The sequence below is a fragment of the Cavia porcellus genome, unplaced genomic scaffold (genome assembly GCF_034190915.1).
Source record: "Cavia porcellus strain 051 isolate PalLab524CR breed Dunkin Hartley unplaced genomic scaffold, mCavPor4.1 scaffold_12, whole genome shotgun sequence".
Lineage (NCBI taxonomy): Eukaryota > Metazoa > Chordata > Mammalia > Rodentia > Caviidae > Cavia > Cavia porcellus.
The window spans coordinates 66,876,900-66,898,744 of NW_026947495.1; the positions used below are offsets into that span (position 1 = coordinate 66,876,900).

A 21,845-nucleotide genomic window follows, 5' to 3' on the forward strand; every position below is an offset into this window, starting at 1 on the left:
AAGCAGGTCCCATTCCAGCCTTACAAAAACGTTCTGTTTTAAATCCTGGTTGCACAATGGGAAAAATAGTGATATTTAACATTCAAAAACCTGTCCTAAATTGGTTCTAAATGTCAAATATAACGGAAGGGGGATGACAGAGAATTCTCAGCAAAATTCTCAATAGGACCAAACTCCTTACCCCTTCCTAATATTGATGTTCCTTTCTGTGGAACCAAGAAGTGTGACAGATTGGTCATGATTCTCAGGCAATTTCTGACAAGACTGCTTTATACTTGCAGTAGCTAACTGACAGAAAGCCTCTTTGCTCACAAAAATTTTCTTCCTGCTATATTTTTCATACGTAAACTTAAAATGTCAAATTATTTAGACAAATTAGTAAAGACATTCAATATGTATATTTCTTTCAACCCAACTCAAGTGGAAGTGAATCCAAATCAAGAGATAGATAATTTAAAATTTGAAATAAAAGTAGATAAATTCCTGCACTAACAGATCCAACACTGAAAGGAACATCTTAGGGGATCTTTGAGAAATTTGCCCCATGATATGTCACGTAAGAAAAATATGACCTGAAACCTGACTTCAGCGTAAACTCACAATTTCAAGGAGAGAGTAAAAAAAGAGGGGCAAAACACTTCACTCACTTTTTGAAAGTCACTGAGTTTGGGTTGACATTTCTTTAGCTGTAATTCTGAAAGTTCTGAAAATAAAGATTTTTGTTAAGTTTGTTGTAATTCATTTAGCAAAATCTGTCATGCTCTGACATCATGTGATGTGACTCTGGAAACAGTGAAGAACTATCAGTGTGTTTGATTAGGGGAGGCTGACCTGGACCCTAAAAGGATCAATATTATGTACCATGTATTTATACTCTAAAATCTAAGTCTGAATATCAAAACCATTCTGGCTCTAAGAATCACAAAAAGATCAATTTCCCCTAGTGCTTGCTTCCCAGTCATTGTACATATACACATGCTCTTTGCCTTAGAGTCATCTGAATGACTGAAGATTTCCACATTCTAGTTCAGGGTTAGAAGCTGTGAAGAAGTTCTGGGTATTGTTAGTTTTTTGTTCACTGACAGGAATAAACATACTACAAAAGTATTTGATTGGTCTCTGATATTTTGTGCAGGGGAGACACTCTTAATTTTTAATGACTATTAAACTTTACCTGAAGACGGTGCCATTCAGATGATTATAAAGATATTTTAATGAGCCCACTGACATCAAATCTATACTGAAAACTACCATTGTAAATTGAGAAAGTACCATCTTGTATTTATTTCCTAATCATGAAGCAAGATCACAGTAGTCTATATTTCAGTAACAACAACAAACCAATCATACAATCATTTTGGATATACTATCTTAATTTTTTAAAAAATTATTTCTCACTTCAAGAATTTCCAAGTACTCCTTTTCAACAGAATGTGGGATGTACAGAAGCAGGAATTTGTCCATTTGAATCATCTATCTCTTGATTTATAGTACTGATTTCAACTTGAGTTGGGTTTAAAGAAGTATACATGTTGAATTGCTTTACTGATTCATGTAAAAATAAACAATGACATTTGTAGGGTAAATTACTTATATTCTATCCCCTCTCTAGTTCCCTTCTTTTTCCCTACAGTGCTGAGATATTTTTGATAATTCCATACTTGGTATTTCTAGATTTTAACCTCCCAATAACCTCCTTCACCATAGTACTTAGGCTTTTCATTCCCATGTGACTACATCACTTAGCAAGGTTACACAATGACCTTCCAATTGCTAAATCTGAGGAACTTCCTTCTTCTATCAGACGCTGCTCTAGTATTTGGTACTGCTTACTATTCCCATTGAGTCCTCAGTTCCCAACCTACATACCACTTTCATGTGGTTTTCTTTCTTCCTCTTCCACTACTTTAATTAACATCTGCTACCCCACATGTTTAGTCTTTGTTCCTGGAGCTGTCAGTTTCACTCACTGCCATACTCTGAAGACTAGAGATCCACAATACATGTTGGTTAAATTCACAAGTGAATACTCTTGGCCTTTTCTTTTTTTTCCATATTCTCTCTAGAAAACCAACTTCATTCCCACAGCTTCAATTACTGGTAACATACAAAACGACTTATCCCTCCAGCCCAAACTTCTCTCCAAATCCTATGTCCAGTTTGTGTATCTCTCAAACAGCCTCCAAATGAAAGCGATCCAAACTGGAACTCTTTATTTCCTCCTTCCCATCTCAAGCCTGTTCTTCCCCATGATAGTCCGGTAAAGTTTCCCAAGCGGCACCCAATCAGTGATCAAATCCTGACCTCATTTCCTCCGTCACCAGGAGAAACACTCTGTTTCTGCTTTCCTCCACATTCTTCTACTACATATACACCTGAAGAAGGCTCCATCTAGGGAAGATCCCGACATCAGACTACCTTAGTTTCATTTTAGAAACCAACTGGTTTCACCTTTAATAATTTTTCTTATGAGATCTAAGCTATAAAAACTTTCTCAACTTCTCTCTAAAAATATAAATTTCCTACACACACTACTACCTACCATTCATGTGGGGCAAAAACATTCTCTGAATATCAGGAAACATGCCACAGAGAAACCTGTGTTCTCAAATTAAAAGCACATTACATTATGATACATTGAATTCTATTCCATAGTTTTCAAGTGCCCATTTAAAAAGTTTTTTAAAAGAATTTTGTCTATATGCCCATGATCAACAATGTTCTCTACTTATTTTTTTTAATAGAAAACATTTCCTTAGTAGCCTTCTCTCTGCTACTAAATAAAACAAATCCTAAGGGACATCTTTCCTTCCAAACTCTCCATCTCTTGTACTAATATTCTCCTAAATGACCTGTTAATGTCTTAGTTTCACCATATGTTCCTTGGCTTATAGCTCAGCTGCCTACCAATAAGATTTAACTTTATTCAGTAATTCCAATACCACATTCATTGAGTAGACAGTATCAATATGGTTTTTCTTGGTCTACTTATTAATTATGTACCATCTTTCAAGAACAACAACAAAAAACTCTGAAAACTACAATTTCAAATCTATACCATGATTCTTATCGCTCACAAGTCTTGTGCAACCTACAGAATGGAGAAAAATTTTGCCTGCTACTCTTCAGACAAAGGACTACTACCTAGAATATATAAAGAACTAAAAAAATTAGACCCTCCAATGTAAAGTCTCATTTGAAAAATGGACATCTGAATGAACACACTTCTTAAAGAAGTACAAATGGCCAATGAATACATGAAAAAAATGTTCAACACAGCTTGTTATTTGGGAAATGCAAATTAAAACAACACCGAGATTCCATCTTACTCCAAAAACAATGGCTATCTTCCAGAAATCAAATAATAATAAATGTTGGCAAAGCTATGGGGGTGAGTGGGGTGGGGCGCTCCTTCATTGTTGGTGGGAGTATAAAGTAGCACAACCACTATGAAAATCAGAACAAAGATTCTTTAAAAACTAAAAATAGAAATTTCATTTGATCCAGTTATTCCCTTTCAAGGAATTTTCCCCAAAGGGATAAAGACATCATATTACAGTGATACATGCACACCCCTGTTATAAGAGTACAACTCAAAATACCTAAATCTTAGAAGCATCCTGACTGTCCAACTGATAAAGAAATTGTGTTTATACACAATGGTGTACTATTCTGGATAAAGCTAAGTTATTTGTAGAAAAACGGATGCACCTTGAGACCATGTTAAGTAAATTAGACACAAAATTATCACATAGCTATGAGAAACCCAAAATACAAAATGCAAAATAAAACACAGGAAAAAAAAACATGGTTACAAGAAACAGTTCATTCATTGAACGCTTCCTTCTTCATTTAATAAAGCTGGGATTTGTGCAGGAAAGTCTATGACATTAAACCTATTGAAAAATTCTACACAAGAAAACAGGGTCAATAAATGCTGCGTCAATAGCTAATGGTTCTATTAAGTAGTTCTTAAGAAAATGAGGAAGTGCCCAGCTAAAGGAAAGGAAAATATGGCCAGTTTCTTAGTACAGGCAGTGCCTGTGTATGGTGGGGCAACACGCTATGCTAAACAGCATATACAAGATAATCAAAAAGTGCGTGTTTCTATCGTTGGGTAGAGAAGAAAAGTCTTGAATGCAATAGCTGTTATAAGCCCAGTACTGTCAGAAAAGCGGTGCAACTACATGGACCTGGGATATAAAGGAAGAAGCAGGTCTGGAGGTTGAGTTTTGAAGGACAAGTAGGAATTATCCACATGGAAAGGGGGAAAAGGTTATTCAGGAAATGATGAGAATAAAACACATGGGTGATCTCATGTGAGCAAAGCATATAGTACATATAAGAACATGAATCAGGGGCTGGGGATTTAGCTCAGTGGCATAAGCGCCTGCCTTGCAAGCAGGCAGTCGTAAGTTCGATCCCCAGTACCGATAAAAAAGAAAAAGACAAAAAAAACATGAATCAAATACCAGGCTCCTGCAACAAAGTATAAAAGGTTGTTTTTGAATACAATGAATCCTTGAAGTTCTTAACTTTGAAAGCTGGGACAGTGCCTGACACTTAAGAGGTTCCAATTCTAAACTTAGATTTAAAAATGGAGCCTGGTTTTTTGGGTAATTACTCAAATATTCTTCCTACAATGAACCTTATAATGCTGTCTTGACAGCTTCCTTACCCAGGAATACCATGGTAGCCTTGACCCGCTTAAGTCCTTCTTAAAACCACCGAGCTCTTTGTCATAACCATGTATCAAGGCAATGAGATTACGTATCATCTTGTTTGTCTTTATGCTGACCTGGAAAGCAGCTTACAGAAATGTTTCTGTTGAGAGAAGGGGCAAAAGTCGCATCCTGCGGCAGGCATGGGAAGAGGAATCTTGACCCTGTCAGGTTCTTCCACCTTACAAAAACGTAGCTGATTACTGAGTATGCCAGCCGCTTTCACTCTGCCTTCATACCACTTTTTCTCCTCCTCGGCCTCCTCCTAATCTGCCTTCAGTTTGCCTAGTTAGGGTATGAGCTGAGGGTATTCCACAGCCGTCACTGCAGTTTTGAAAGTGGCTTTTCTGATTATTAGAGAGCCAGTTAGTCAACTGCATTCTGGTTTAAAGAAAACTTGGAGGTACTGGCTTCTACCAAGAAATGTATAAAGCAATCCTTAGACCTGTGACAGTGAAACTTTTACAGACCAAGTGACCAAACTGCAACCCATCGAAGGGCCAACAATGCAATTAAACCTGACTGCTCAGCTGCTGGGGCAGTGCTGGGGTGGCCTGGCTTGCATGTGGAAAGTGCGCTCCACATGCTCACTGTAGCACACGTGCCACTGGTTCACAGCCACATCCCACTACGGGGGCTCCCATCACTGTGTCTCGAACGAAGTTGTCCTAATAAACTAACTCAGGGAGGGACTCAGAAATCTTTAGCATGTTTCCAGGCCAAGGCAGCCCACACCTCCTTTTTGGTATGCTTTCCCTGAGAAACTTACTAGCCCAGCTACAAGTAACAAAGGCTTGCTTTAATCTCTTCCCTCTCCTCATGTACTATTGAAAAAAAAATTTTTTTTTGCTTTTATTAGTACATATTTGCAATAAATAACGATTATCTTCCTTGTAGGGAGTTGGTACTTACAACACACCTTAATTCTTTTTTTCATCCTTCCATCCCCTTGGTATCTTGCCCATCTGCAAAAGATCGTTTCCTCTTATCTACCTTGAAGAAAATGCTTTGAAATACTGCATTCTTTTAATCACTTAAAATGCTTCTTCTAATGTCCACTTGGGAAATGTATGTATTACAATGACAAAAAGTAGAATCAGTCTGCGAGTCTGCATAAATTCATTATGTTAGAGGTCTTACTGTTCTATCATCTTCCCACACTAGGAGTGTCAGGGTTAAGCAGAAAAGTAGAGAAATTTGACAAAGTCATGGTGGAGGGCGGGGGGATCATGCACAGGACATCTAATAAACACTCCTTGCTTAGACTAGTTCTAGGCCACTGACGAACAAGTTAAGGATACAGGAGGTAGCGCAAAATTCAGTCTACATATAAGTGGACAGTAAACAGAAAACATGTTGAAGATAGGCATGTGGACATTACAAACAGCCACTGTGCCCCTATGTCTCAGGTAATCCCAGTTACAAGTCGCTGTAGACTGATCAACAATGTACAATTATCAGGGAAGAGTTAACTGTAATAACTCTGTCACTGGAAAAACTGACAGTTTTAAAACAAACAAACAAACACACACACACACATAGATTAGTTTAGGAAAGGGAGCTACTAGTCAGAATTGTAAAAGTGTAACTAAATTATCCAAAGTAGGGAAGTATGTAATGGCATAATAAATGGAAAAAACTGTGTGACCGTGTATTAAACACTCAGCAGCAAATCTGATTGGGGAATGAGAGAGGTCGCAACAAATTCAGACCAGTGGTTCTCAAATTAAGTGGTATGAGGACTCCTTGGATAGTTTGGTTAAAAACAGGCTGATGGGTTCCCATTCTCCAGTATCTTATTCAACTGGAGTGTGTACTGGGGGAAGGGGCGGTTTGTCCAACATTTTCACTGCTAATCAGTTCTAAAAAGACACTGATTCAGGAGACCACCCTGTAGGAACCAGCAGGGCAGGTTATAACAGCAAAGTCACGAGCCTCCAAATTATGAGCAAGATAGTCTTAGAACCCAAGTCAGATGAGCTGGGAAAGAATATACAAAAGTGGCACAAACACTCAAGAAGTGGAAGGGAAACATTCAGGACCAGAGAACAAGAGTTGAACTAGAGTGGATTCATCAACTGCTCAGCAGTAAAAACAATAAATAGCTAAGACTGTACACCAGGCACCACATACACTACCTTAAATGCATTATTTTTCTTCATACCTAGAGCAACCTACTAAGTATTATTATTTACAATTTTGCAGATGAGGAAACTAGAGATGTTAAGTAACCTGCCCCTAGTAGCAGTCCTAATAAGCACTGAACGACTGAAATCTCTGGGTGTTAATTATGTGGCACCAGCACAGTGGGTTTCCTTCTCTTATAGACCCTCCCTGTACCAATGCTTCTCTTGGATAGAACTTTTAAGGTAAGTATGTCTTTCCAAAGTAGGATAATAACTGATATTATCTTCTATGCTCACTGGCAATCCTAAAGCAAGAATAGTCTTAAAGTAAATTTTAAAAAAAATTTTAAAATCAGGCTGATTTTCAGCGTTATCAAGCTTTATCTGCTATCTCTGGTCTATGGGCATCTAAAAATAAAGGAAATGGTTCCCTAACTTTAAATCACTTAAGTCTTACATCTACAATTACCTTTCCTAAAACACTTCCCTTTCTCCATTTACCCACAAAAACTGAGAATTAAGTGATAATGGGGTGGGGTGGTCCTAGTGAAAACTAGGTTAAGACCTATTGAAAATAACTATTGCCATGATATGAAAGGGTATCGTTGAATAGTGAAGACTGAAAATCCACATTTGGGAGCTGATCACAAAACTGAAGAGGATATATATATATATATATATATATATATATAATACATATATGTATATACCATACAATGAGAAAGAAAGCGACCCAGGGACTAGACATCAGAAGAGATCAGGATTATCGGTCCAATCCACAACGAATGAAAATGCAAAGAACTAGTCACAGGGACAGTGAGCTGGAAAAGCGCATAACAGTGCCACTTCCACTACATTTTAACTAGCTACAGTTCATTACTTCCATCCCCAGGTCCTGGGTCCCAGGCACCAGAAAAAGGGCCTGGGCAAGCCAAATCGACTCGAGGGGTGCGCCTGAAACACTGCACATAAAGGAGAAGAAACCGAGGCTGAGGCTGGACTTCAACAACAAAGACACTGCCAAGAGTCGGCCTCAAAAGCCTCAGTAGGAGGCCAGGTGTATCGCGCAGACGGAGAGCGCGTTCCCAGCCGCCCATTTCCCACCTGCTCTCACTCTAAACTCGCGGGATGGCAGGGACCGGGAGGACCACGCGCGCACCACTGCCGACCGCGGCCACACCATCGTGGCTACACCCACTCCCAGAGCTATCCACCTGACCCAGGAACCCGCACCCCAACTCCAGCTCGCAGTCTGCCGCGAGTTTACGTAGTTCGGTAATTACCTAAAGCTCCACCGCGCCGCCATTACACCGGATGTACATCACTTCCCCTTCCAGAGTCCTGATGCTAGGAGGAAGGCGGAGCATGAAATACATAAAGCCTGCCGCTGAATTGGCTTTGACTTGTTATACTATTAAATTAATCGTAATACCGTATCTTAATACCGTATTCGAAACAGTCGACACAGCCACACCTTTGCCTCACTGAAGCCGAGACGAAAGAGAAGTTGGTGTGAACTACCAAGTCCAGCATGCATCGGCAGAGCGAGGGGAAATGACGAAAGAAAGTAGTCGCTTTAGCGTGGGAAGCCTGCAGTGTGTTATGGGAAATGTAGTTCTTATCGCTGGAGCGCTCACCGGAAGCTTGATACTGTCGTAACCAGGATTTTGCAGCTTACTTTAATCTCAAACAATTTCTTTTTATTTGACCCAAAAATAGCTTTTAGTAGTCATTTTTCCTTAGAAATCTATTCTTTTTTTTCAGTGTTGGAGATTAAATACAGGACCTCACATGTGCTAGGCAAGCGCTCCACCACTTAGTTGCACCTCAGCCCTTTCAGTGGAGATAAAGACCCCTTTCAGACTTTTTACTTTGACCAAAAGCCTCGTAGGCAAAAATAAATAAATAATAAAATTTTAAAATTAACAGTAATAATAATTTAAAAATATATGTATTGCTAAATGTTAATAACTATTAAAGCCCTGAAATTTCAAAAGCAAGTGAATGGAAGGGACTATTAGAACATAAATGGAATAAAATGAGAAGTTAATGCTGTACAGATTATGATGTTTATATTTTAGGTAACAGTACCAATTGGTAATGCATTGTGAAGATAAAGAGATCATTACCTGGTGGAGTTGCAAATAGTCTGTAAAAGGATCAAAGCAAGGACTTTAAACTGTTTTTATCCTTAACCTTTACTTTTTAGTAGTAACGAAACCTAAAAGTGAATTGCTTGTTACTGTTTGGGAACTGAGTTCCCAAAACACTTTTCAAACCAAGTCTAACTTCTCCAAACACTTTTCTATTACAATTTTAGAAGGCATGTGCTTTCAGCTCTTCTCCGTAGGTACAGTATATTAAGAATTAAAACACTGTAGCTGAACTACTTGTGTTTGACTCATGAGTTCTATGATTCTATGTTTTTGTTTCTGAGGGAGGGTCTTACTATATAACTCAGGCTGGTCTTGAACTGGCAATGATTCTCCTTCCTCAACCTTCAGAGTTCTGGGATTAGAGGCATGTATCACCATATTTGGCAAATTCTGTGATGTGAATCAACAATTCATAGATTGTTGATCTTGGGCAAGTTACTTCACATTCTGTGCCTATTTTCTGATCTGTGAAATAAGAACAATTATAGTAGTATCTCATAGTATTAAGGATTGAATTAGTACATACTTGCTAGTATATAGTTGTGTTAACTATTATTTTTCATAATAAAGATAGTTGACCATTGCCAAAGATGCATTTTGGTGGATTAAAATATTTAGGTTTCTAAATTTCAATTCTACCAATACAGAATACAAGAGATGAACCTGGTAAATATTTGTAACCACATCTGAGCGAAAGTACAGCATCATATCTACAATCACACAGAAATAAGATTTTTAAAATACAAGGAAAGTTAAGGTTGAGCCCTAACTTCTTGGATGAAGCTAGAAGACACTAGGTTTTTAGTTGGGTCTTCTAGGAAGCAGGCAATGAGATGGAGTTGAGAATATGTAAGGTGCAAAGAAGGCAGGAATGGGATTGGACAGTCTGGTGCTGGGGCAAATACAATGGTAGCTTGGTGAATGAATGAATTCTGATCACAGAATTAGTTCCAGGATTCTGGTTGCAACCAAATTGCAAGTATACACATACTATCTCCTTGAAGAGGCACACGTTGGGATGAAATGCCACAATATTGCTTATACCACAGTGTTGCTCAATCATTGGCAAGCACCATCCCAATAAAAACCTAAAGGCAGATTTTAAAATGTTAGCAGTTGAATAATGTCACCTACTCACACTCTGTGCAGTTTTGGCAAGTTCTTTCTTGATGGGGTTTTAAAGCAGCATAGTTTTGTGTCTGTTACAGTTAAGCCCTTGCACTGTGTTAATGCACATTCAGGAAACTATTCCTCTAGAGTTTTAGGGGTTTTAGGGTTCTCTGCCTGAAGAGAAACAGGAGAGGAAAACTCGTGGTGCAAACTATGGTGCCCTTCTTCTCAGTTCATTTTGAGACCACTGAACTCATTGCCTCTCTTTGTCATTAATTCTAAATTCATTGTCAGTTACCATCTCTGGTGTGGTTAAACTGGTCAGACAAATCTAATATCTAGGAGGTTTGAGCACCTGGTGATGTTATTCTCAGGCCCCTGTTGCTGTGTTTGCCTAGTTACTGTCACAATTGGGTAAGGGATTACCGAAAGGATGCCAAGTGGGTCATCTGAGTACTACGCACATTTTTGCTTCAATTGTGAAACACCAAACTAGTATCATTCCTCCAATGCATTGACTCTTCCTCTTGTCTTCTATCTCCTAAACTCAAGGAGTCCAGAGTTTCCAGACAGCATCTGAAGCTTAGTTTTGTGGCACATTTGCTGTGACTCCTCGGAAGAATATAGCACCTTTGGGGATTGTGAGTCCACAGAATTGCAGGAATGGGAAGCCCCACATGCACCAGTGGATTTCTAAGAAAGATGGTAAATGAGGATGTTTCTTGTTTTCCTCTCTTGTTTCCTGGACCCGTGTGTGGTTCCTGTTGGGGATCTGTACCCCGTGAAAATATACTGCATCCTGGAGAGCACTACCTCATCCTTGCAGAGCATTGTCTCCTAGCTGGTACTAGAACAGCATTGTCAGCATTCTATTTCACAGCTCTATTAGGCCAGCAGGTTCTGGATCACACAGGATGTGATACAGCTGACACAGCTGTCGGAGCCCATGGTTACAGAGACCTTTTACTATGAAGTGACACCTGGATGGATGTTACGTTGTGTCCTGTGCCTATGGACTAAACACTATACAAATGCCCAAATAGTAGTTCTGAGGAAGATTGGTGAGCATAATAGGCAAGTCCATATTCTCAAATAGTGAATCATTTCCCATGAGCTTGAACTGCTATCCTTAATAGTGTGGAAACATCCTATTGTAGTCTACTTGCTATGAAGAGTTTATTTTATCTTCTTAAATAAATAGTGTCATACTAGGGGCTCAGGATGGCAGACTGACGTTCTGGATTGCATATACGCAAGCTAGTTGTGGTAGGTGGGCTTCCTACTGATAATGCGTGCACAGACTCCATTGCTGCCCCCTTAAGTATGCATTTTATGTGCCCATTGTATATCGGCCAGGTGTGGCCTTTAATGAACCCTAATTTTTCTACTTGGCTTTTTACTACTTCTACAGTGTATATTGTTCTTGTGGACATTGCCATGTGACACAAAGATCTTCAGTTTGGTTTTTTTTCTTTTTTCTTTTTTTGGCTAAACCAATCAGGCAATCTGTAAGTATTTCTATAGTTATTTTGTTGGTGCCTGAAACCTGAATAGTATCAACCCCAATGTGTACTATGTTTTGGCCTATACATAGGTACCCATGACAAGGTTGAATTTGAAATCAAGCATATTAAGAAATAAACACCAATAACTAACAATAACATAAAACAATTAGGCCCGTAGAAGTAATACAAGTTATTTAAATATGAATTATTTATTTTTGGAATTTCTCATTTATTATTTTTGGACTGTGGTTGGCTATAGGTAACAGACACAATGGAAGGTAAAATTGTGGAGTGGGGAGACTGCTGTATGTATGGCGACAAACTTCTAATCCTCTCAGACCTCACTCTCTATAATTTTACTTCTTTCTTTTCAGGCTTCTGACCAGCCAGAGATTATGTGGTATTTTTCTTTCTGTTCCTGGCTTTTAAAACTTAATATAACGACTGACAGTTCCATCCACGTTGTCAAAAATGACAGGATATGGTGATTTTAAAACAATATTGATTTGGGACTGGGAATTTAGCTCAGCGGCATAAGCAACTGCCTAGCAAGCAGGTAGTCATGAGTTCGATCCCCAGTAGTGATTAAAAACAAAAGAGAGAGAGAAAAAAAAATATTGATTCTTTTAATCCATGAGTGAAATATTGACTAAAGAAATTAAAGAGAACATCAAAAGTAGAGATCTTTCAACTCTGGCTAAATTTATTCCTACTTTTTAAGTAGGTACTTTAAATAGAATTTCTGTCCTGATTTCTACTCAGATAATTCACTACTGGTATACAGAAATTTACTGATTTTGGTATTGAAATTGTGTGTTAGTTCGACTAGTTTTTTTGTGTGTAGCCTCTATATTCAAGCTTATCTTCAGTGATATTGTTATTGCAAACAGTGAATTGTTATTACTCTTTATTTCTTTCTGTTGTCTGATCAGGACGTCCAGTGCAATTTTTTTGTTGATGTTAATGGGAATCAAACTCAGGACTTTGTTTTACTCATTTGGTATTATGTTAGCTGCTGGATTATGATATATATCAGCCTTCATTATGTTGAAGTGTGTTTTTTCTATACTTAATTTGATCAGAGATTTTTAATCCTAAGGATATTATATTTTATTAAATGTCTTTTTTCATCTATTAAGGTGACCATTTAAAGTTTAGGCTTTATTCTGATGATGTGTAATATTTACTGACTTGAATATGTTAAACCAAATAGATAGTATTTATTTTACTTATTTCTCCTCTAATCTTTATAGTTTCTTTTTTTAAGTAATTGTGGGCTTTATTTATTACTGTGTTTTCAATTTTTTTGGAATACAGTTACAGGTTGTAGATCTTTCTACTTTTTCTGACATGGGTCCTGACTGCTATGAACACTTCTCCTAGTACTGATTTTGCTATATTCCATAGGTTTTTCTATGTTGTATTTTTATTTTCATTTATTTTAAGAAATTTTTAAGTTCCTTTTTGATTTCTTCTTTAATCCATTTGTTATTAAAAAGCAAGTTGTTTACTTTCCATGTACTTGTATAGTTTCCAAAGTTTTTCTTGTTATAGATTTTCATTTTTATTATCTTTGATTGGAAAAGATATTTGATATGCTTTTCAGTTGTTAACTATTCATTGAGACTTGCTTTTTGGTTTATCAAATGACTTATCAAGAGGAACGTGCGTATGCTAGTAAAAAGAATGCATACTCTGCAGCCATTGAAGAGGATGTTCCTTAGGTGTCCCTCATGTCCATTTGATCTAAGGAGCAGTTTAGCTGCCATTTTCTTTTAATTTCCCACTTTGATAATCTACTGTTGGAGATGGAGTGTTTGTTTCCTACTATTATTGTATTTCTTTAAGTCTATTAATATCATTTCTGTATATTGGGTTCTCTGAATGGATATGCTTAAATTGTTATTTGCTCTTGCTAATTTTAGCCTCTTATTGTTATATTATGACCTTCTTTGTTTCTTTTTATTGTTTTTGATTTAAAGTTTAATTTTATCTGATAAAAGTGTGGCTAAATGTGTCTTTCTTTTTTTATTTAAAGAAAAGGAAACAAAAAAAAACATACATGGAGATAAAAAAAAGGGTAGAAGTAATACAAAATTACAGACAAACAAACGGTAAGAAATTGCTGGTTAATAAGTTACACATTGTCATCTTAGAAATAGCTGTTCAGGTTATAGAATTAAAGTATTTAGAATGACATTCAAAAAGTGACCCTACAAACCATTCTGCTCTATGATTGAACAAAAGCTCAGTAATATGATTATCAGTCCTACACATTTGTTTTACATCTCAAAGAGGGTAAGATTAAACATATCAAAACAGAACAGAACATTAAAAAAAAAACAATTTAAAGAAATACAGATTTCAAAGCAAGTCAACTGGAGATCTTCATTATCTAACTGTCTCTAGTTTCTTACAAATAGTTGTCCCTATCTTCACCCACTTTATATACTTATTGCATATTATAGAACTAATCAAATCATTACAGGATTATGGAGTCTTTTTAGGTCCTCAAGTTCCAAATTAGGGAAGACAATAGTCACTACCATCGCATCTCTCATTCTCTTTGTGATAGCTGTCCCCATCTCTACATATGCTGAAGTTGAACTCAAGAAACCAGTCCAATGTCATTCTAATCAGCGAACAATAGATTGCTAGAATTTATATTATAATGCTACAAAATAAGCCTCGGGTTTCTCAGCGTCTCTTCCTCAGAGTATCTGTTTCTTATATATTGCATTATATAATCTGTTCCCGTAAATAATTAAAAAAAAAACCCATGTGTGAATTTCTACATATATATCTATCCTCTCTGTATTATAGGGAAAACCAAGTCATAGCAAGACAGCAAAACAATTTCCTAGAAAAACATGCAATGGATAAGATATATAAGACTACAATATAAATGATCTTCTGTAGCTACTATGTTTTCTCTTGTTGTTTTCAATAGAGTTGTCCACAACACTGGCTTATTATAGTTAAACATAGTATCTCCTATTTTTATAAAAACTTAACTTTGACAGCATTGTAGGATTTGAGAGCTGTTACTAATTAATACCAGTATGGATATCCTTTACATCTTGTCATGCTCAGAGTAGTTGCCTCTACTTTTAGGGTTGATGCTAACAAGCATACCAATTTCAAATAAAATCAGCCAAGGCCAACCAATAGTCTTATGATTCAGATTCAATTAAGATCAGTCATAGTAAGACAATGTATGTAATACAGGATTTCAGTTTAAGTTAATAGGAAAGTAAGGATAGTTACCATGGTATAACCTGCTATTTTTGGTTCAAGAGGTCTGTGCCCTCAAATCTGACATGAGTGGACAGACCAGAACAAATTAAATTCAAACTAACTATGGCACTAGGACTACTGTGTCTTTTAAATCGTTATACACCATTAACAATGACCTCTGATTTTTTTAAAATATAGTTTCAGAGCTGTCTATACTAAAGACTATAGCTTACCGTCTCTGCCTCATGTCTGCTACTCCACTTTTCTGCTATAATTTGTCCACCTTATTCCCTCATTCCACTGTCTGCCCCATTCACTGAGGCCTCTCTGCCACTGTTGCTAGAATCCTGGTATCTCTTCCTCTCTTTCTCTGTAATGTACTTCAGCGCTCTCTGTAGGGTTGGTTTGGTGGCCGCGAACTCCCACAGTTCCTCTTTGTCTTGAAAGTATCTTATTTCTTCATTAATTTTGAGAGAGAGTTTTGATGGGTATATGAACTTTGGTTGCATATTTTTTTCTTTCAGGACTTGGAATATTTCTCCCCACTCCCTTCTTGACTTAAGAGTTTGTGTTGATAAGTCTGCTGTTATTTTGATAGTTTTCCCATTGTAGGTAATCTGCATCTTTTCTCTGGCTGCTTTTAATATTCTGTTCTTTTGGTGGATTTCTGGGATCTTGATTATTATATGTCTAGGTGTAGATCCGTTTTGGTTGTAGGTAGCTGGTGTTCTGTATGTCTCTTTTATCTGGATATCATTTCTTTTTGCTATACATGGGAAATTTTGCTTTAATATATCTGTGAATATTTTTTGTATTTCATTTTTGGTTCCTCCTGCTTGCTCACTCACATTCTTTATTCTTAAGTTATGTATCTTTTTGTCATCCTCCAGTTTTTGAATTGCTTCTTTCTGGTTCCTTGTTATTTTTAAGAGGCTTTTTCTTTCATGATCATATGCCATAAATCTCTCTTCAAGTTTCAGAAGGCTGTCTTTAGTTTCTATCAAGGCATTTTGCCAGTGTTCAATGGAGTTTTTAGTATCCTGGTATTCTCTTTGAATCTGTTTCATGTATTCTAAGTTATGTTTAAATTCTTATTCAGAAGTTTCTTTTCTGATTTCCTCAGTTCTTCCATCTGTGTTCTCTTGGGCGGGGCTTGTCCTTTTTTTAATTAATCTCTTTATATCTTGCCTCACTTGGATCAGGAGTACAGCTTTAAATTCCTCTATGAGATCGTGTAGGTACTATTTCGGCTGATGCTGTGTCAAGCAATGGATGGTTACTGTGGCTTGTTCTCTTCAGTGTTTACTTCTCCTGGGCTTATATTCTCATGTTGGGCAGCTGGAGAATTTTTTTAAATTTTTATCTCTTGTCATGTTTCTGGTTTCTTTCAGACTGTACTGGAGTTCTCTGGCCCTCTCCGAATTGCTTAGGGCCTTTCAGAAGCGTGCTGACTTGAGTTTTTGCTGTCCTCCCCAATTTACTGTTATCTGGGGTAGGCTGGGATGCAGGGGCGGTACAGGCTAGTCTCTAGCCTCTGTGCCAATTAATCCATAAATTAGGCTGTACTTTCTGGATGTCACTGAGTTGTGACTATTTTGTATCCGCTTATTGGGCCCCAAGCAGAGGCTTGGTTTAGCCCCAGTAGCTCCTGCCAGTTCTCTTTGTACCAGAAGCAGCTGACTAATGTCACTATGGCACAGGGTTCTGCCCAAATCCTGGCTGTCACCTCTCTGTGACAGGAGCACCAGAACAGCAGATCTGCCCAAACCCAAGATGTCTCCCACTAGTTCTCTGTATGGAGCTGAAGCCAGCATGTAATCAGGTTCTGCCAAATTTCAAGATGTCTTCCACCAGCCCTCCCTACAGGGGAACCTGGTGATGTCACTGAGCTGTAGTTTCTGCCCAACACTAAAATTTCTGCCGCCAGACTCTGTGTTATTGATTTCCCCATTGTGGCAGGCACTGTCCAGTTCCAAGATGTTCTCTGGCCAACCCCAGCAGCCGCGGGGTTCCCAGTACTCACCAGAGTCCGGCGCAGGTCCTCATTCCGGGTCCACCGCACACCAAGCTGCCCACCTTTCCCGCACTCCCGGCACAGCGCAGAACGGTCAGAAATCTGTGCACCGTTTAGATTTGGAACTCCAAAGCCTTGTACGATATCCTCTGGTGCAGCAGTGCAGTCCTGGCTGCTACTCAGAGTCCCGGGTCTCAGTTTCCCGCAGTCACAAAAAGCAACACAGCTTTTCCTGCTGGGTCCACAGGTCAGTTTGTTGATTTAAAGGCACTGGATTTGCAGCCTCCCATTATCAGCGTTCATGGTCTCAGCATGACTTTAAATCCTCCAGCTGCACTGTCTTGGTTAATAAGAATTGTTATCGATTTGTCTGGCCCTCTCCATGTTGTCATATTCTAGCTTCTAGTATGATTTCTCCGGAGAGACTCTTTGCTCGATCCCCTAGCAAGCCGCCATTTTGATCCATTTCCAAATGTGTCTTTCAATTGGGATACTTGATCTGTTTACATTCAAGGTAATTGCTGATAGGTAAAGTCTTATAGGTATTTTGTTGCTCATTTTCTAGTTTTATTATGGTTTCTTTCTATTATTCTCACTCTCTTACAGTCTTCTTTTGCAGTTAAGTGATTTGCTCCAGTAATGCATTCTGCTTCCTCCTTACTTTTTGGTTTAGCTATTATAGATTTTGTTTGTTGTTACTACTAGACTTACAAAGATGTATTTTGATTATAACAAGCTATTTTGAAATGATAGAAAGTTAGCATGACTAAAAGGAGAGACAGAGAGACAGGAGAGAGAGAGTTTTTATAACAATAGAACCTCTACATTTGTCGTTAGTGTTTCCTCACATTTAAATTTTTGATGTCTCATTTTATATCCTATTATAGTGCCTGTGTCAACATATTAATGGAGTTTTAAAAATTTCTTTAGTCTTTATATAAAAGATATGAGTGGTTTATGTACAGTGTTTACAAGACTAGAATATTCTGAATTTGTGTAGTTACTGTAATTAGTGGTTTGATACATTTTCATGTTTTCTTTTTAATGTCTTTCAGTTTGAAGAAATCATTTTGGTACTTTTTTGTACAACAGGTGTGGTGGAGATACATACTCTGGAGTTTTTGCTCAGAAATGACTTCATCTCACTTCATTTCTACAGGATAAACAGATTGCTTATCTCTATTCTTGTGGTCATTTGTACTATCTCAGCATTAGATCTTGATTTAAATTCAGGTTTACCTCAACTTTACTGTTGGTACACGGTAACTGTTTCAGCACTAGAGGGAAATTTAAATATAGCTTTGTACTAAATCTGTGGTTGATGTGTTTTGGAAAATGGTGGTGGAGGTGAGGTCATTAACTTGTAAGAATAGTTTGTCCCACATTTCTCCTATTGGGGCCATGATAAATCCAGATGTGTTGTGCCCAGTTCCTGACACATAGTTAAGCACTGTGGAGTTCTATCGTGCGCTGGGTAGAATCACGATTAGAGGATCTCTAGGCTCTCATGTCATTCCTATGACCATTAAGCTGTGCATGTACTGAGCCCACTGATTGCCAAAACCAATGCAACCCTGCAGAATGACAAAGTACCACATTGCTATGGGCTGCTTGTTGCTTAATTAGTTAGTTAGCCCAAGATAGTTATTACCAGCCACAGATAGATGTTGAATAGAACAGAAGTCTGACAAAGTGGGCTGTGTGTCTTTCCCCAGTACTGGGGTTCTTCTAGAGGCTCTAGATGTAGGCGTGTCTAGGAATGGTCAGTATGTCCCCAGTCTTACGTTTGATCAGTGTCATGGCTTACATTTAGAGGTTCCCCCAATGCCACATGTGCTCACCAGTGGGGCTTGTAGGAGGTGGCTGGATCATGGGTGTGTGGTGCTTAATAAGGGTGTGTAATACTGGGATTAATGGTCTTTGATAACTAAATTGGTTTAGCAAAATTGTGGGAAGCCCTACCCTAAGTGTGGGTGGCACATGAATAAGTTTGAAGCCTGGATAGGATATAAAGGGACAGTAAAAGGGAAGATCTCCTACCTGCCACATCATGAGCCTTTTCCTCTTTACCATGCCTCTTTGCAGTGATATCTTGTCTTGAAGCCAGCCAACTATGGACTGAAACCTCTATAAACTACGAGCTAAAGTAAACTTGGTTTACTTGCAGGTGTTGGGTATTTTATCTCAAAATTGAGAAAAGTAACTAGCCAGATTGGCTCTAAGTTCCAGGGCAAAATCCCGTGCTTCCCTGTCTTGCCATCAGCAAATGGGGTCTTATTCCATGCTTTGCTGCACAACGTTGTAATAGAACTGATGAAGGCAATCCTTCAAGCCCCAAATGTTGATGACAAACTAGATTGTGCCTGAATGTCAGCACTACAAGGGCCACTAGAGTCACAGTGGTGCATCAAGGCCCGTGCCCCAGCTTATGTCATTGCCAGGTGAAACAAGTCTGTCTTCTAGGTACTCATTTCTGTCAGTCAGCACGGGCCTGGAAGAGTTGAACTGGAATGCTTGTAGAATGGGTGGTAAAGACAATTCCTTGAATACTAAAGCTGATGTTAAGGTAAAGTTGCATCTGAGTCAGAATCACAGAGTTGTGTGATCTTTATGTGTAGGGAGCCAAGCGACAGCCCATTGCTGCCTCCCTGCCTCTCTGTCTCCTATGGGCAATGCATCTGCCTACATTAACCATAATCCTCTCCTGCTTACGTCACACACCCGGACGTGATGGTGTCCCTGTTGTATTCATCCCCATAGCCTCTTCCTGTCCCACCTCCTGCCCTTGGCCTATAAAAGATGTAATCACTTCTGGAATAAACTGGGGGCTTGATCGGATTCTCTTGACTTGCTTCCATCTCTCTTTGTCTCCCCTATGTCTTTATTTAATCCCCGTTCCACCCAGGTACACCCCATGGATTGATCTGCAGGCCGGATCATTAATGTGTTGCCTAGGGGGGAAGTTTCCTAGACCCACACTAAGACCAGCAATGATTTGACCAAACATTGCTTCTATGCTGCTGAAATACAAGTCTCTGTATAGTACTGAAGCCATTCTGGATACTCTGTCTACAAATTCTGCCCTGGTTATGGGGCATTCAGTTTTGACCTGGATCTGAATCTCATAGTGGTGGGCCTGGCACTGAATGCCAACAAAATGTCCTGTCCTAGCCTTTGTACCCTCTTTCCTAGCTGGCATCTTGCTCCCTTCTCTATTGCTTGGAGGAATAGAGATGTAGAGTACTTCTTGGCTGCCTGTCTACTGTAATTCCAGCAGCTCAATTCATGGGCACTAGCCTGGGGATAGGGGTCATGGGGTTCATCCTGGCATTGGGTTTCACTATGGCAGACCTGTTGTCTAGTCACTAGGACAAGGCCTAAGTGTAATAATTTTCTCTTCTGTGTCCAAATCTACTCTGTGCTCCTTGGAATGTGGTGACATAGGCAGCTCCTTTCTGTTGACCATTTTCAATGCATCTTTTCTTTTAATTGTACTAAAACAGGCACTATGATCACTCATATGGCTTTCTTATATCTTTATTCCATTTGAATTTCACTTTTAATTTTAATGTTTATTGGTACATGCATGCAAAATGATTATACTCCCCATGGAGTATTTTCATTTTTCAATACCCTTGCTTCCTCACCCTCTATCCCTTGGTCCTCTTCCCTTTTGCAAAAGATCTATCTTCATATTTTCTATTACCTGTCTTTTATATTTTGTGTTTCTTGTATAAAGGAAATCATGCAATATTTAATCTTGTGTGTCTGATTTGCTTCACTTAATATTATGGCCTCAAAATGACTAAAGTTTATCCTTCTGCATGGCAGAGTGTATAAATGACACATTTTCTTTATCCATTTATTTGTTGGTGGACATAGAGGTCACTCCCAAGAATTAACTATTAGAGTTGCACTGCTATAATTATGGGTATGCATTTATCACTATAATTTGATGGCTCCTTTGGAAAGATACCTAGAAGAGCTGTGATGAATGGAATTTCTAGTTTCAGTTGTTTGAGGAATCTCCATGCTGATTTCCATGGTGCTTGTGTTTGATCAATGGCGACTGGATTGGTCTTTGGACCTGTGGACATACTCTGAACGACTCTGTGGGCTCCATGTACCTCCTTCCAACAGAAATGGCATGTTATTATTTTATATCTTCAGGTATTCATGCCAACTCTGATTCTATATCCAGCAGTTCCCAAGATGTATAATTACTTTTTCTTTTCCAGGGTATAGTTATTCAAGTAAGTGGAAATGGGTCACTTTATAAAAAGGCCAGAAGAATTATTTTAGCATATATTTCATGTGGTGCTATTGGATGTTTTTCCCTAAGACTTGGTTAGGTATTTATCAGTGGCTCTAAAACTGGTGCAAGCCAGGCATGACGGTGCTTCCCTGTAACCCCAGCACTTGGGTGGCCGAAGCAGGAGGATCACTGCAAGAACAAGGCCATCCTGGGCTACATAGTGAATTCAAGGACAACATGGAATACATAGTAAGAACTGTCTTTAAAAAACAACAACAAAAAACCTACTTAAATAAACGAACACAAGTTCAGAACTGAATAAGAGATTATGACATTTATTGGGGTGACCTCTCTTAGCTTCCTACTTATCTGTTCTTCTTAAATGTTATTTGTATTAAGCAGCATCTTTTTTTGATTCCTATATAAGTTACCTTCTGAGACACCATGTTGTATTAATCATCTTTACAATTCCCTCTTGGCTGTTATTCTGACATTGTCGGTTGCTCTGATAATTGTGACTCCCTTCTCCCCTAGTTTTGGGTTTAAGTGTTGCCTCAGGCTCTCTTCCTTCTTACTTATGAGCCAAGTTCCTCAACAATGATCTGGAGAGAAGAGCTGGTAATGGACATCTTGGTGATGTTGTATTCCACTATCCACCATCTTCCTGGTGGTCCTGGGGAATGATATGTCCTCTGCTTGTGTATCGGAGATAATTTTTTAC

At 38.4% G+C, this 21,845-nt stretch overlaps 1 protein-coding gene across 6 annotated transcripts in view; it reads right to left on the minus strand.

Annotated features, from left to right (window-relative positions):
* Window positions 1-8,305, minus strand: part of Cwc22 (CWC22 spliceosome associated protein homolog) — a 56,330-nt gene extending 48,025 nt beyond the window's left edge. Inside the window, exons 1-2 of one of the 6 annotated variants that reach the window (XM_063259384.1) lie at window positions 8,131-8,145; window positions 648-703 (exon numbers count right to left, since the gene is read on the minus strand). The gene's annotated coding sequence lies outside the window, so the exon portion shown is untranslated. Of the gene's footprint in view, window positions 1-647; window positions 704-5,640; window positions 6,150-8,130 lie in introns of those variants that run through there. The other 5 variants (XM_013142539.3, XM_013142540.3, XM_003478504.5 and 2 more) reach the window with 5 other exon arrangements.
* Window positions 8,306-21,845: the final 13,540 nt, after the last annotated feature.